Here is a 15401-nt window from a genome sequence, read left to right as displayed (position 1 = left end):
TCCATTTATATATCATTTTTGAAATTTAAAAAAATATAGAAATTGAGAACAGATCAATGGTTTTCAGGGGTTAAGGAGGGAATGCAGGTGGAAGTATGAGTGCCTATAAAAGGGCAACATGAGTGATTCACTGTAGTGATGGAAATGCTTTGTATCTTGACTGTATCTATATCAATAACCTGGTTGTAGTATTTTTCTATACTTTTAAAAATGTTACTGTTGGGGAAAACTGGATAAAGTGTACACAGGATCTTTCTGTATTATTTCTTACAAATGCATATGATTCAATTTAACAAAAATTTCCTGGGACAATAGGAGGTAGTCTCAAGAAGCTGCCAATTCTGGAGAAGAATGGGATAAATTGGAAGTTGACCACCTCTTGGAGAATTGATGAAAGGAAAGGACACAAGAGGAGGATATTAAGAATCTTGCAGAAACAAACAACAACAAAATGAGAGAATCAGAAAACACAACACAACCATCACCACAGTCAAAAGTAAATAAATAAATGAACCAAACACCATCAATTAAAGAAACCACTTTGATACACCAACAGAAAAGGATGCTCTTGAAACAAGAAACATAATTTACCTCTACATGCTAATGCAAGTGTTATTCCTATCCAGGGAAAAAGTTTTCTTAAAAATGAACAGAAAGAGACTTATCAGTATGAAGATGTAGGTCCTCTTTATTTCCAGTATGTTTTTTTCCTTTAATTATACATTTAAATGTTAGTTCTCTTTTATAGTTGCTTAGGGAATAGGTGGGTGTCAACAGATATCAAATAAAGATTAGATCTGACAAACCAGATGGTAGAAAGTTAAGTAAGGAAAAAAGGACAATACAGATATTATAAAAGGCAGTAGTATAAAGGTAACTACTGGAACAAAACCGCAAACCTGTCTAAATACCAAGACCAAGGTAAGAGACCACATGGACAAACATGGTAAACATAATACAATACACACAGTGTAGTACCTCTTTTGATGAGTTGATTTCGCTAGTCTATATCCCCCAGTTATTCAATCAAATGCTAATCTAAGGTGTTGCTATGAGAAGATCTTGCAAATTCAATTAAATACCTAATCAATTGACTTTAAGTAAGGGAGATTATCCTCAATAATCTGGGTGGACCTGACTGAATCAATTGGAAGGCCTTAAAAGCAGGGTTGAGGTTTACCCAAGAGAGAGAAGAAATTCTGTCTGTGGACTGTTGTTTCAACCAGTGCCTGTGGAGTTTGATCTTCCTTTCCTGACTGCCTGCCCTATGGATTTCAGAGTTGCTTAGCCAGCCTCCAAAATCACATACTCTTGTAATAAATCTCTTTACACACACACATATGCATGCAAACATCCAACTGGTTCTGCTTTTCTGGTTTAATCCTGACTGATATACATAGTAAATATAAGAAAATATAATGACATTTGAAATTAAACGTATCTTTCTTATCAATAAAAGTGAATTGGGTTAATTCGCTATGTAGAAGAAAGTTACAGGAAAAATACAAGATGAGTCTGGATTATATAGTAACGCCAGAAAGTAAGGAAGAGCTAAAAAAAAACAAAAAACAAAAAACAAAAAACAAAAAACGGTGGGGGAATGTCAGAGAGACATAGCAGCCAATCTGAAAGAGCTCACTATAGCCAAAACTGGAAAAATTCAAAGAATAAAATAAATGTGCATGAGTTCATACTATTATAAATAAATAAATGGTTGAATAAATAAATAAATGGGGGAATAGGTGTGATTGGACTAGGCCTACCAGAATAATCTCTCTATTTTAAGGTCAACTATACCAAATAACATAACATAATCATGAGTGTGACATATCATCATATATTCACAGTTTCCAGGGATTAAGGCATGACATCTTAGGGACCATTTTTAGAATTCTATCTAGCACAGAATTCTAAAAATGTATGTAACATATACGTTTACTTATAGGTTTAAATATACATAAAATAAATGTTTGCATTTCAAATTAAATTCACACTTACATAAAATGGGTTTGTATGAAGAGTTAATATGGTTCTGCAAGAATTATCAGCTCTATGTGTAATAAAATTTATATTTCAAATTGACTTATCAGAAATTTATCCCAATATTGTCACAGCCTATAAAATATAAAATCAACATCACTTTCAATTATATTGACTGAAAATGAAGTTGTTAAAAGTATAAATTTTGAAGCTCTAGTAAATGATTTTACAGAAGAGTGAGTCAGAAAAATCTTATGATCACATTAATAAATTATTATTACTTTTGTATTATATAAAATTATGACAGCAATTTTTGCAATTTGTAAGTTTATGTTGTTACTCATGTATTATTATTACCTCTTACATTTTATATGTAATAAAATATTTTAAGGGCAAGAGCTTGATATTTTTGCACCTTTAAAATCACTTTTTTACTTTTTTTAAGGCAGAAGACATTCTTTATTCTGTGTTCTTAGAAAGCACTTTTTTTTACATTTATTCTGATATAAAAATCAATTTGTAAGTCTTCTACCAATAAGATACTCATGATGGTCAGTACTTCTCAGAACAGTTTTCAAGGAGAAAAACCCACAAAATCATTTGCAAAGTACATGTACAGCAAAGAACAAATCCTTAGGAAAACTTCTAGAGTGACAGTCATTGTTCCAGAACAATAAAGAGTTTTGAAGACCAACACTTCTTAGTCAAGAGCTTCCAGCGAAGGGGTGTGTTAAGGCCTGGTACCATCCCAAACAGGCATGGCCCCAGAAAATGTCAGCCTCTTATAGAATCACATAACTCCGTGATGATGAGGATCTCATCAGGCATTTTTAAACCATCCTTCCCTTCTGACGGTACCAGGAGGCATAGATTCCAGCTGCTGTCTTTTCCAGACAAAGATGTTTTTTAAAGCAATTTTATTGACATATATTCACACACCAGGCCATCATCCAAAGTGTACAATCAATGGTTCACAGTATCATCATATAGTCATGTACTCATCACCACAATCAATTTTTGAATATTTTCATTACTCCAAAAAAATAAGAATAAAAAGTAAAAAAAAAAACACCCAGAACATCCCATACCCCTTACCACCCCCCCCCCCCGCTATTTATTTATTTTTGTCCTTGTTTTCTTACTCATCTGTCCATACACTGGATAAAGGGAGTGTCTTTAGAAAGGTTTTCTCAATTACATAGTCACACCTTAGGAACTATATAGTTATACAATCATCTTCAAGAATCTAGGCTACTGGATTACGGGTCAACAGTTTCAGGTAGTTCCTTATAGCTATTCCAATACACTAAAAACTACAAAGGGATATCTATATAATGCATAAGAATAACCTCCAGAATGACCTCTCAATGCCATTTGAAATCTCTCAGCCACTGAAATGCTATTTTGTTTAATTTATTTTCCCCATTTTGGTTCAAGAAGGCTTTCTAAATCCCATGATGTGAAGGCAAGGCTCATCCCTGGGAGTCATGACACATATTGCCAGGGAGATTTACACCCCTGGGAGTCATGACCCACATATGGGGGAGGGCAGTGAGTTTACCTGCCAAGTTGGCTTAAAGAGAGAGACAACATCAGCGCAGCAACAGAGGTTCATTGAGGGTGACTTTTAGGCATAATTTTACACAGGCTTAGTTTCTCCTTTGCAGTAATACATTTCATAAGGCAGGCCCCAAGATCAAGGGCTTAGTCCCAATATTTGAGAGGATTTCAGGATTTCTCCAGGTGGGGAAGTTTAATATTTCCATGATTTCCCCAAGTCCCTCAAGGATACTTTGCAAATGCTTTTTTATTCTCTGCCCAAATCATTCTGGGATGAATTGGGACATCACACTAACCTGGACAAACCAACAAGATCTCACTCCCTATTCAAAGTACTGTGTAATTATGGTGTTCGAATAAACTGACCATACAAGCTAAATTAGATAGTGTGCTATAGGAGATATAAATTTTTCAGAAAATAAACATCTCTTCCTTTGGTCTCACACAGAAGTTGAAGTTTTAAAACTGTCAATTTCACCCTTTAGTCTGATTTTCCTTAGTCCTAACCAGATCAGCTTCACTGATGTCTTTAATTGGAGTCTGAGCTATTTTTCAACTTTTTGAACAGTTGCTGTACAGGGTAATAATGACTTCCATAGCTGCTGAACTCTAGCTCTGAGTCTCAGGTGTCACACAGATACCCAAAGTTCCAGGGAACAACCAGGTTGTGCACAAAATGCCCAGCATCTCAGAATTGAGAAATAACCATTAACAACTCAGGAATAGATGTGACTCGGTAAGAGCTTACAATCTAAGAACCTTTACAATAAGCCTTCACCTGATAACCCATGCTCTCAAATTCAATTCTTAGACTTTGGACATTGTATTTAGTCCACATTAGTGAGGCATTATATTTGTCTCATAATTTCTGGCTTATTTCACTCAATATACTGTCCTCAAGATTGATTCACCCAGTTGCATGCCTCACAACTTCACTCCTTGTAGCTGATCAATATTCCATTGTATGTATACCCCACAGTTTGCCCTTCATTTCATCAGTTGAAGTACCCTTAGGCCACTTCCATCCATTGCAAATCACGAATACTGCTGCTGTAAACACCAGTGTGCAAATGTCCATTCATAGCCCTGCTTTCAGTTCTTCCAAGTATATACCTAATAACAGGGTAGCAGGACCATATGGCAACCCTATGCTTAGCTTCCTGTGGAACCACCACACTGTCCTGTAGATGGGCTGCACCATTCTACTTCCCCACCAACAGTGAATAGGTACATCCCTCTCTCCACATTTTCACCAACACATGTATCTTTCTGTTTATTTTTAAACAATTGCATTCATACACCATATAATCCATCCTAAGTAAGCTATCAATGGTTCCTGTTATAATCACATTCACCATGACAATCTATATGAGGACATTTCCATTTCTTCAACAAAGAAAGAAGAGGGAAAAAATGAAGAATAAAAAATAATAAAATAAAATAAAAAGGAGAAACAACAATAGCACCAAGAATCCAATACCCCTCCCTTATATCCCCCTCTTATTGACATTTAATTTAGATTTTGTACAGTGCCTTTGTTACATTTCATGGAAATATATTACAATATTACTGTTTACTATAGGTTGTAATTTACATTGATTGTATTTTTCCATATACCATCCCATTTTAACACCTTGCAATGTTGATTCACTCGTTCTTCTTCATGTGAAAACATTTTTATATTTGTACATTTGATCATCATCATTGTCCACTCTAGGTTTGCTAAGTTATACAGTCTCAGTACTTATTTTCTATCCTTCTTTATGATGTCATACTTGCACCTAGCCTTCCTCTTCCAACCCTACTCACACTTAGCTTTTTTCAGCACACTTATACTTTTGTGCTACTGTCTACCATTTTGTCTTTTGGATTTTATGTCCTATCATATTTTATTTTTATTTGTTTTCCTCTCTCTTTCTTTTTACCCTTACTGATGTTCTTCATTTCTATACTCTTCTCCAAAACTTTCCCTCTTGACTTTTCCTATCTGTCTGTAGTGCTCCCCTTAGTATTTCTTATAGAGCAGACTCTCTCCATGTCTGTTTGCCTGAAACTATGTTAAAATTTCCTTCATTTTTGAAGGATAGTTTTTCTAGATATAGAATTCTTCACTGGCCATTTTACTATTTCAGTAACTTAAATATATCATACCACTGCCTACTCACCTCTATGGTTTCTGCTGAGAAATTTGCACATAGTGCTACTGACCTTCCCTTGTATATTATGGATAGCTTTTTTCTTGCTGCTTTCAGAATTCTCTTTGTCTTTGACATTTGAAAATATGTTTAGTAAGTGTCCTGGAATATGTCTATTAGGGTCTATTATGTTTGGGGCAAGCTGCACTTCTTGGATTTGTAATTTTATGTCTTTTATAAGAGATGGGAAATTTTCAGTGATTATTTCCTGCATTATACTTTCTGCCCCTTTTCCCTTCTCTTCTTCTTCTGGGACACCCATGACATGTATTTTCATGCACTTCAGGTTGTCATCCAGTTCCCTGAGACCCTACTCATAATTTTTCCATCTTTTCCCTATCTGTTCTTTTGTGTGTAGGATTTCAGATATCTTGTCTTCTAGTTCACTAATCTTTTCTTTTACCTCTTCAAATCTGCTGTTGTAAGTATCCAATGTGTTTTTCATCTCTTCTATTGTGCCTTTCATTTCCATTTGTTCTCCCAATTGTTTTTCAATCTTTCTAGCTCTTCCTTATGTTCATGCGATGTCTTCTTTATATCCTTCATGCCTTTTGCCATATCTTCCCTTAATTGGTTGGTTTGATTTTTAATTGATTTAGCATGCTTGTTTTAACATATTTAATTAGCTGTCTCAACTCCTGTATCTCATTTGAAGTGTTAGTTTTTTTCCTTGGGCTGTGCCATATCTTCATTTTTCCTAGCGTGACTTGTAAATTTTTGATGGTGTCTAGGAATCTGGTTTCTTGATTAATTTTTTCTAGAGGTTGTTTTCACCCTATTACCTAGGGATTTCTTGTTGGTTGGCTTTTTTCTCTTTCTGTCTTTGGTGTTCAGTTCCACTTATTCTAGACCTCTAGCATAGCTTCTGTTTATCTGATCAGAATGTTTCAGCTCTGGTTTTTCTGGTTCTTGCCCAACCTATGTGGAATCTTTTATTGTGGAGGGTCTATCCAGATACGATTGACCCCAAACAGATTTTCCCAGACTAGACAGGCCCAGGTCTCAGAATGAGGGTGTAATCTGTGTCAAGTTTCCCTGGGTATGAGACCCAACAGGTTGTCATTCTTTCCTGTGCTTTTCTTATCCTCCCCAGCAGGTGGCATGTGTCAGCCAACAGCTCCCCACAACCATTAAGAGGTGAACTGCCTTTAATTCTCAGCATATCCTGTCCCTGCCAGGGACATTGTTTTGATCAAGTGTGAGTCACAAGCCAAGCTTATACCATTTCTGTTGTTTTGTTTTTTTCCAGACCCTGGGATCTGAATTCTCTGAAGGAGGGATGCCACATGACCTGGGCCCCATCCCCCCTTCTCTTTGGGGAGGATGTGCCCTTTAGGGAATTATCTCCTTCACTTGACTTCTTACTTTGTCTCTCAGACCTATTCTAACTCCAACCTTACCTGGGTCATTGCTGACAATTGAAAATTCCTGTGGCTTTCTCTCATGAGCTACTTAGAATAGTTTTTTTTTTCATTTTTATTGAGATTGTTCAGATACCATACAATTATCCAAAGATCCAAAGTGTACAATCACTTGCCCCTGGGTACCCTCATACAGCTGTGCATCCATCACCACACTTAATTTTTGTTCAATTTTTAGAAACTTTTCATTACTCCAGACAAGAAATAAAGTGAAAGATGAAAAAAGAAAAAAAGAAAAGGAAACTCTAAACCTCCCCTATCCCTAACCAACCCCCCTCAATTGTTGACTCCTAGTATTGATATAGTACGTTTGTTACTGTTTATGAAAAAATGTTGAAATACTACTAACTGTAGTATATAGTTTGTAACAGGTATATAGTTCTTCCCTATATGCCCCCTCTATTATTAACTTCTAATTGTATTGTCATACATTTGTTCTGGTTCATGAAGTGATTTCTAGTATTTGTACAGTTGATCATGGACATTGCCCACCATAGGATTCAGTTTTATACATTCCCATCTTTTGACTTCCAACTTTCCTTCTGGTGACATATATGACTCTGAGCTTCCCCTTTCCACCTCATTCACACACCATTCGGCGCTGTTAGTTATTCTCACATCTTGCTACCAACACCCCTGTTCATTTCCAAACATTTAAGTTCATCCTAATTGAACATTCTGCTCATACTAAGCAAGAGCATCTACATTTCTTCCACAAGGCAGGAGGGAGAGTCAAAGAAGGTAGAGAGGCAAAAGAAAGAGGAAACAAAAAAAAATAACAGCTAGGAAGCAGCAAAAGGAAAAATAACCTTAAATCAAAGTAGAATAAAGAATCAGACAATGCCACCAATGTCAAGTGTCTAACATGCCTCCCCTATCCCCCCCTCTTATCTGCATTCACCTTGGTATATCACCTTTGTTACATTAAAGGAAGCATAATACAATGATTCTATTAGTTACAGTCTCTAGTTTATGCTGACTGCATCCCTTCCCCAATGCCTCCCCATTTTTAACACCTTGCAAGGTTGACATTTGCTTGTTCTCCCTCTTAAAAGAACATATTTGTACATTTTATCTCAATTGTTGAATACTCTAGATTTCACAAAGTTACACAGTCCCAGTCGTTATCTTTTCTCCTTTCTTGTGGTGTCTCACATGCTCCCCATCTTTCTCTCTCAACCATATTCATAGTTACCTTTGTTCAGTGTACTTACATTGTTGTGCTACCATCTCCCAAAATTGTGTTCCAAGCCACACACTCCTGTCTTCTATCACCCTGTAGTGCTCCCTTTAGTATTTCCTGTAGGGCAGGTGTCTTGTTCACAAAGTCTCTCATTGTCTGTTTGTCAGAAAATATTTTGAGATCTCCCTCATATTTGAAGGACAGCTTTGCTGGATACAGGATTCTTGGTGGGTGGTTTTTCTCTTTCAGTATCTTAAATATATCACACCACTTCCTTCTTGCCTCCATGGTTTCTGCTGAGAGATCTGCACATAGTCTTATGAAGCTTCCTTTGTATGTAATGGATTGCTTTTCTCTTGCTGCTTTCAGGATTCTCTCTTTGTCTTTGACATTTGATAATATGATTATTAAGTGTCTTGGCATAGGCCTATTCATATCTCTTCTGTTTGGAGTATGCTGAGCTTCTTGGATCTGTAATTTTATGTCTTTCATAAGAGATGGGAAATTTTCATTGATTATTTCCTCTATTATTGCTTCTGCCCCCTTTCCCTTCTCTTCTCCTTCTGGGACACCAATGACACGTACATTATTGTACTTTGTTTCATCCTTGAGTTCCCGGAGACGTTGCTCAAATTTTTTCATTCTTTTCTCCATCTGCTCCTTTGCATGTAGGCTTTCAGGTGTTTTGTTCTCCAGTTCCTGGGTGTTTTCTTCTGCCTCTTGAGATCTGCTGTTGTATGTTTTCATTGTGTCTTTCGTCTCTTGTGTTGTGCCTTTCATTTCCATAGATTCTACTAGTAGGTTTTTTGAACTTTTGATTTCTGCCGTATACATGTCCAGTGCTTCCTTTACAGCCTCTATCTCTTTTGCAATATCTTCTCTAAACTTTTTGAATTGATTTAGCATTAGTTGTTTAAATTCCTGTATCTCAGTTGAAGTGTACATTTGTTCCTTTGACTGGGCCATAACTTTGTTTTTCTTAGTGTAGGTTGTAATTTTCTGTTGTCTAGGCATGGTTTCCTTGGTTATCCAAATCAGGTTTTCCCAGACCAGAACAGGCTCAGGTCCCAGAGGGAAGAAATATTCAGTATCTGGTTTCCCTGCGGGTGTGCCTTAGAAAATTGCTCCACCCTTTGATGCCTCGGGTCACTGTGCTTTTCTGCCCAGCAGGTGGCGCCTGTTAGCCTATCATTCTTGACTGGTGTGAGGAGGTATGGCCATGTTCCCCCAGGCTCTGGGGTCTGGTTCTGAATGGAAAGGGCCCCACCCCTTTCCTCCTAGAGAAGAGAGACCCCTCAGGTGGAGGTCATTAGCATTTCAATGGTCTCGCTCTCTGCTTGTGGTGTCTCCACCCTTCCCAGAGTCACAGCCCTGGAAACTGAAAGACTGGGGCTTTCTCCACTGAGCCAAAAAAGAAACAGATAGTCCCCTTCAGACCCAGTCCAAGGCGACCCTCCGGCTCTCCAAGGTCAGTCGTCACCCAAAGCCTCTGTCTGTTTTTTGGGGCTGCGTACCTGTAGTGAGCAGTTCACACTCACTACTTAAAACCCCAATTGGAGCTCAGCTGAGCTGTATTCGCTTGCTGGGAGAGAGCTTCTCTGTGGCACCACGAGGCTCCGCAGCTCGGGCTATGGGGGAGGGGGTCTCCCGACCTGGTTCCACAGGTTTTACTTACAGATTTTATGCTGTGTTCTCGGGCATTCCTCCCAATTCAGGTTGGTGTATGATGAATGGATGGTCTCATTTGTCCCCCCGCAGTTATTCTGGATTATTTACTAGTTGTTTCTGGTTTTTTGTAGTTGTTCCAGGGGGACTACTTAGCTTCCACTCCTCTCTATGCCGCCATCTTGCCCGAGTCCCCCAGAATAGTTTTTTAAAAGAGTGAAAAAAATCCTGTCAGAGACAGTCCCCATCCTCCAAGGTTTGCCAATCAAGAGCCAGAGCTGCTACCTGACTTTATGGGTCCCTTTTCTTGGGGCACAGCCCTTTTCCAATATTCTGAGCTTGGCTGATTTCAAAAGCATCTGCTTTTATTTTATTTTATTATTTTATTTTATTTTATTTTATTATTTCTATCAGTCTCACCACCTCTCTTCTGAGAGATACCTCAGTATTCCTTTCCTCCTTGCTTTGGATTAATCTGTGCTTGTAGCTTGTATTTAGAAATCCAGATTTGTTAACTAAAACTGTGATTGGAGCCTGGTTGAGCTACCTTCCCTTGCTCCCAGCAAAGACCACTTCTTTTTCCCATAGGGAAGTGTTGCAACTCAGCCTGCCATGCCAGTGGGGGAGTGGCATCAGCTCCTCAGTTTGGGGGCTTTACTTACAGTTCTACACTATGATCATGGCCCTTTCACCCATTCCACACTGGTGTGTGATGTGTATGATCATGGATGTCACCCAAACAGTGATTCAAGACTATTTACTATTTGTTCATGGCTTAGAGAGATGTTTTTAAACTTTCAAACATTTGTAGGAAAGGAAAAGGATATCCCCACAGACTCCTGTGCCTGAATTATCTCAAATTCTAAATTTTGTGAGAAGACAACACCTCCACACTCAGATAGCCAAAGCATTGACTGTCTTACTTTAAAGCTTCTAAGAATATTAACAGTAACTTAAACTACAATGAAACTAGTGAGATGGGGAAGAAACAGCATCAAATGTGGAGAATACTCTTTTCCTTACATATTTTTTCTTCTTTTTATACAATATCAACTTCAGAAGCAAACAAGAATATTAAAACAAAAAAAAAAAAACCACAAATCCAGTACATATTTTATTATTAATACACCTTAGATTCTTAGCCTGTGCATTTGCAAAAGGATACTAAAATCTTGGGGAATAATATATATGTTAGACACATAAATCAAAATAATTCTTCAGAATCAGTCTGCAATGATCCAAGTGGTGTTTGTTGGCTCAGTATCTATAAACTTGTGACTTTCTGGAACTGGAGAAATATCCACATGGAACCATACACTGAGGGTACAGATGCAAAATGCTCAGCAGTTTTCTGACATCTCATCTATCTTTAATCATTTACATGAAACAACTTCCTTCAGAATCTAGAGGAGCTCAGAATCAGACTCCCTATTGCAATGTGGCACATGAAGGGCAGGGGCAAAGTCCCAGAGTGGGAGTTTGGGGGTGTGAGGATTTGTCTTTTCCATTTGTGTGGTTGAAACCAGCCTCTGGGAAAGAATGATGAAGAAATGAACATACTGTTGGCTGATGGCTTTAGCAGCCACATAATCCTTCTTTTGATGTCCAGGGTCAGTGTAGTCCTGGGCCCTCCAGGCTTAGGAATTGATGTGTGTAGAAGAATCTCTCTGTGATCTTTCTTCTTTCGAATAACATCTCAGTCACCACCTTGGCTGAGATTCCATCCATCTTCCTCTTGGTCAGCTCAAAGCAGGTGAGAGCAAGCTACTGCTGCCTGTTGTCTTCACTCACCATCAGCTCCCCATAGATGTATATACCCTTGGCCTGATCCTCCTGAAGGAACATCTCCACATTTATGAATGTTTCTCTGTATTTGTGCTTCATGATGAGTTCACACCACCAATTGTGAACATCTGCATCCTGCTGCTTGAGGCAGTAGGTCCTCTGGAGGCTTTGCAGAGTTCAGGGGTGAGGGGTCTTCTAATCCAAATGCTACTCCAAAAGCAAAACCAGTTGGTATAGAAGAAGCTTTTAAAACACATATGTTTTCCCTTCATTTCCGTTTTCTGGGTCTCTGGTTCACTCAAATCCATTTGATGACCTTGGTGCTCACTTACCCCACAAGCCAATACTCCACCCCAGCCTGGTTCTCCCTCTGCAGCAGCTCACCCTGAGGTAAGTGAGCATGGAGATGGGGGTTCTAGAGCCTGTATCCCAGTGCCCACCCACTCTGTCATCTTGGTACAGAGTTTTCCTTTTATTTTTTTTACCTTTCTTATTATGAAATATAATATATATACAGAAAAGTTATATCATTTGAAGTACAATTTAATGAGTAGTTATAAAGCAAATTTCAAAGAATGCTATAGATTACAGTTACACAATTTAAGTTATTTCCTTATTGTGGAATATAAGTGTTCCAGTTTGCTAATGCTGCCATTATGCAAAATACCAGAAATGGATTGGCTTTTATAAAGGGTTTTATTTGGGTTACAAATTTACAGTCCAAAGGCCATGAAAATGTACAAATTAAGGCATCAACAAGAGGTTAACTTCACCAAACAATGGCCTATGGCATCTGGAAAACCTCTGTTGGCTGGGAAGGCATGTAGCTGGTGTCTGCTGATTCTGAGTTTGTTTCAGCTCCTCTCTCAGCTCCTTTGCATACTTTGTTTAGTATCTCCAAATGTCCTTCTGTCTGCAACTCAAAGAACCTCTGATCATCTCTGTCACTATCAGCTTTGAGCTTCTCTCCAAAGTGTCCCCCTCAGCTACTCTTGGGTTACAAATTTAACGTCCTCTCTTAGCTTCTCTGGAGCAAACTCTGGGCTAGCATCTCAAAGCATCAGCAAGCCTCTGTGTTGTGTTGGTTCTTTTAAAAGGAGTCCATAAAACTAATCAAGATCCACACTGAATGGGTGGGGCCAAATCTCCATGGAAACATTCAATCAAGAGGTCACACCCTAATTAAAAAGATTAATCAATCTGCCCCCAGAAGATTGCATTAAAGAATATGGCTTTTGGGAGACATAATATATCCAAACTGGCACAATGACATAAAAAGAAAGGTGATTACTTTCAAAGTATGATTTAACAAATAGTTACGGAGCAAATTTCAAAGAATGTTATGGGTTACAGTTCCACCATGTCAGTTATTTCCTTCTAGCTAGTCAAATACCCTAGAAAGTAAAAAAAAAAAAAATTATGTAAAGTTTCAGTGTTCATAATCTTTATTGAATCCTATCTTGTCTGTTGCTACCACTCCATCTCATTTGATCACTTTCTCAATATTGAGGGATATCTGGGCAGTGACCACCCTAACTTGTTCATATTGAAAAATGGTGTTGATGTTATGGAGAAGGGGGATGAATCTGGTTGATGTTCTTGAAGAGTCTGTTGCCTCTGGGTTTTGGGACTTATCTGGCAGAGAAATATTCTGGAGGATTTAAGTTTCTGAATAATAACCTTAGTGAGTGAAACTTCATTAGTCTCAGATAGGAACCTAGGTATTCTTTAGTATTTTGAGGACCACTGTTGGTTAAGGCATGGCTCACTGTAGCCATTTGGAATATCTATCTAGGCCTTGCATAAGAGTAACCTCCAGGATGGACTCCCAACTCTATTTGAAATCTCTTAGCCACTGAAACCTTATTTTGTTATGTTTCTTTTTCCCCTTTTGGTCAAGAAGGCATTCTCAATACCTTGACACCAGGGCCAGGCTCATTCCAGGGAATCATTTCCCATGTCACCAGGGAGACACACTCCCTGGGAGTCATGTCCCACAAAGAGATAGGTAATGAATTTTTTTGCTGAATTCAGTTTAGAGAGAGGAAAGCCATATCTGAGCAACGAAAGAGGGTCACTTCAGGTGATTCAAGCATAATTATAGGTAGGCTTAGCATCTCCTTTACAGCCATAAGTTTCACAAGAGCAAGCCTCAAGATCATGGACTTGATTTATTAAGTAGAGGGCTCCAAATTTCACATAGCGTATATTCTGTCCAAGATAAAAAATCAATGACTCACATTATCTTCATTTAATTGTACAATCATCATCACTCTCAATTTTAAACAATTATTGAAACCCAAAACACCCCAAAGCTCTTATCAGCCCCTAATTATTTATCCCCAGTATTAGTGTGGTACTATTAAAGTATTCCTACTAAATATGTTCTATAATATGCAGTAGGTAGTTTTTCCCATATACCATTCTGTTGTTAACTCTTAGTGCCAGTGTCATACCTTAGAAGGAAATCATGCAAGCACTTATTCATTTATAATGCTAATCTGTGGGATACATGCCTTTAAACAGCCCCTTTCAATCCTGTTTAACTTCAATATGGCACTGATACTTATAAGTCTACTAACAATCACCACCCTGTCCATTTCCATACATGCTTTCTTACTGCTGCATAGTATACCATGGTATGTATATATCACAGTTGTTTATCCACTCTTCTGTTGAAAGGCACTTGGGTTGTTTCCATTTCTTGGCAATTGTGAACAATGCCACTATGAACATTGGTGTGTAAGGGTCTGTTCATGTCCCTGCTTTCAGATCTTCTGGGTATTTACCAATAAGTGAAGTTGCTGGATTGTAGTGTAACTAGATATCTAGTTTTCTGAGGAAACACCAAACTGTCTTTCACAGTGGCTATACCATTATACATCCCACCAGCAATGGAGCAGAGTTCCAGTTTCTTAACATCCTCTCCAGCATTTGTATTTTCTTCTTTGTTTAATGGCAACCATTCTTACTGGTGTGAAATGATATCTCATCATGGTTTTGATTACATTTCCTGAATAGCTAGTGAAGATGAACAATTTTTCATGTGTTTATTAGTCATTTGTATTTCATCTTTGGAAAAATGTCTTTTCATATCTTTTGTTCATTTTATAATTGGGCTGTTTGTCCTATTGTCAATGAGTTTAAGATTTCTTTATATATGCTGGATATCAGTCTCTTATCAGATATTTGGTTTCCAATATTTTCTTCCATTGAGATGGCTGCCTCTTCACCTATTTGACAAAGTCCTTGAGACAGAGAAACTTTTGATTTTGAGGTGATCCCATTTATCTATTTTTTTCTTTCATTGCTTGTGCTTTGGGTATAAAGTCTAAGAATTTACCTCCTATTACGAGGTCTTGAAGATGTTTCCTATATTATCTTCTAGGAGTTTTTTTGATACTGTCTCTAATACTGAGGTTTTTATCAACTTTGAGTTAATTCTGTATAGAGTGTGAAGTAGGGGTCCTTTTTCATTCTCTTGGCTATGTATATAAAGTTCTCCCAGCACCATTTATAAAGAGACTGTTCTGTCCCACTTCAGGAGATTTGGGGGCCTTATCAAAAATCAGTCAACCATAGATCTGGGAGTATATTTCAAAACTCTTAATT

The sequence above is a fragment of the Choloepus didactylus genome, chromosome X, assembly GCF_015220235.1.
Source record: "Choloepus didactylus isolate mChoDid1 chromosome X, mChoDid1.pri, whole genome shotgun sequence".
Taxonomy (NCBI): Eukaryota; Metazoa; Chordata; class Mammalia; order Pilosa; family Megalonychidae; genus Choloepus; species Choloepus didactylus.
Note: the sequence above shows the minus strand (reverse complement) of the source record.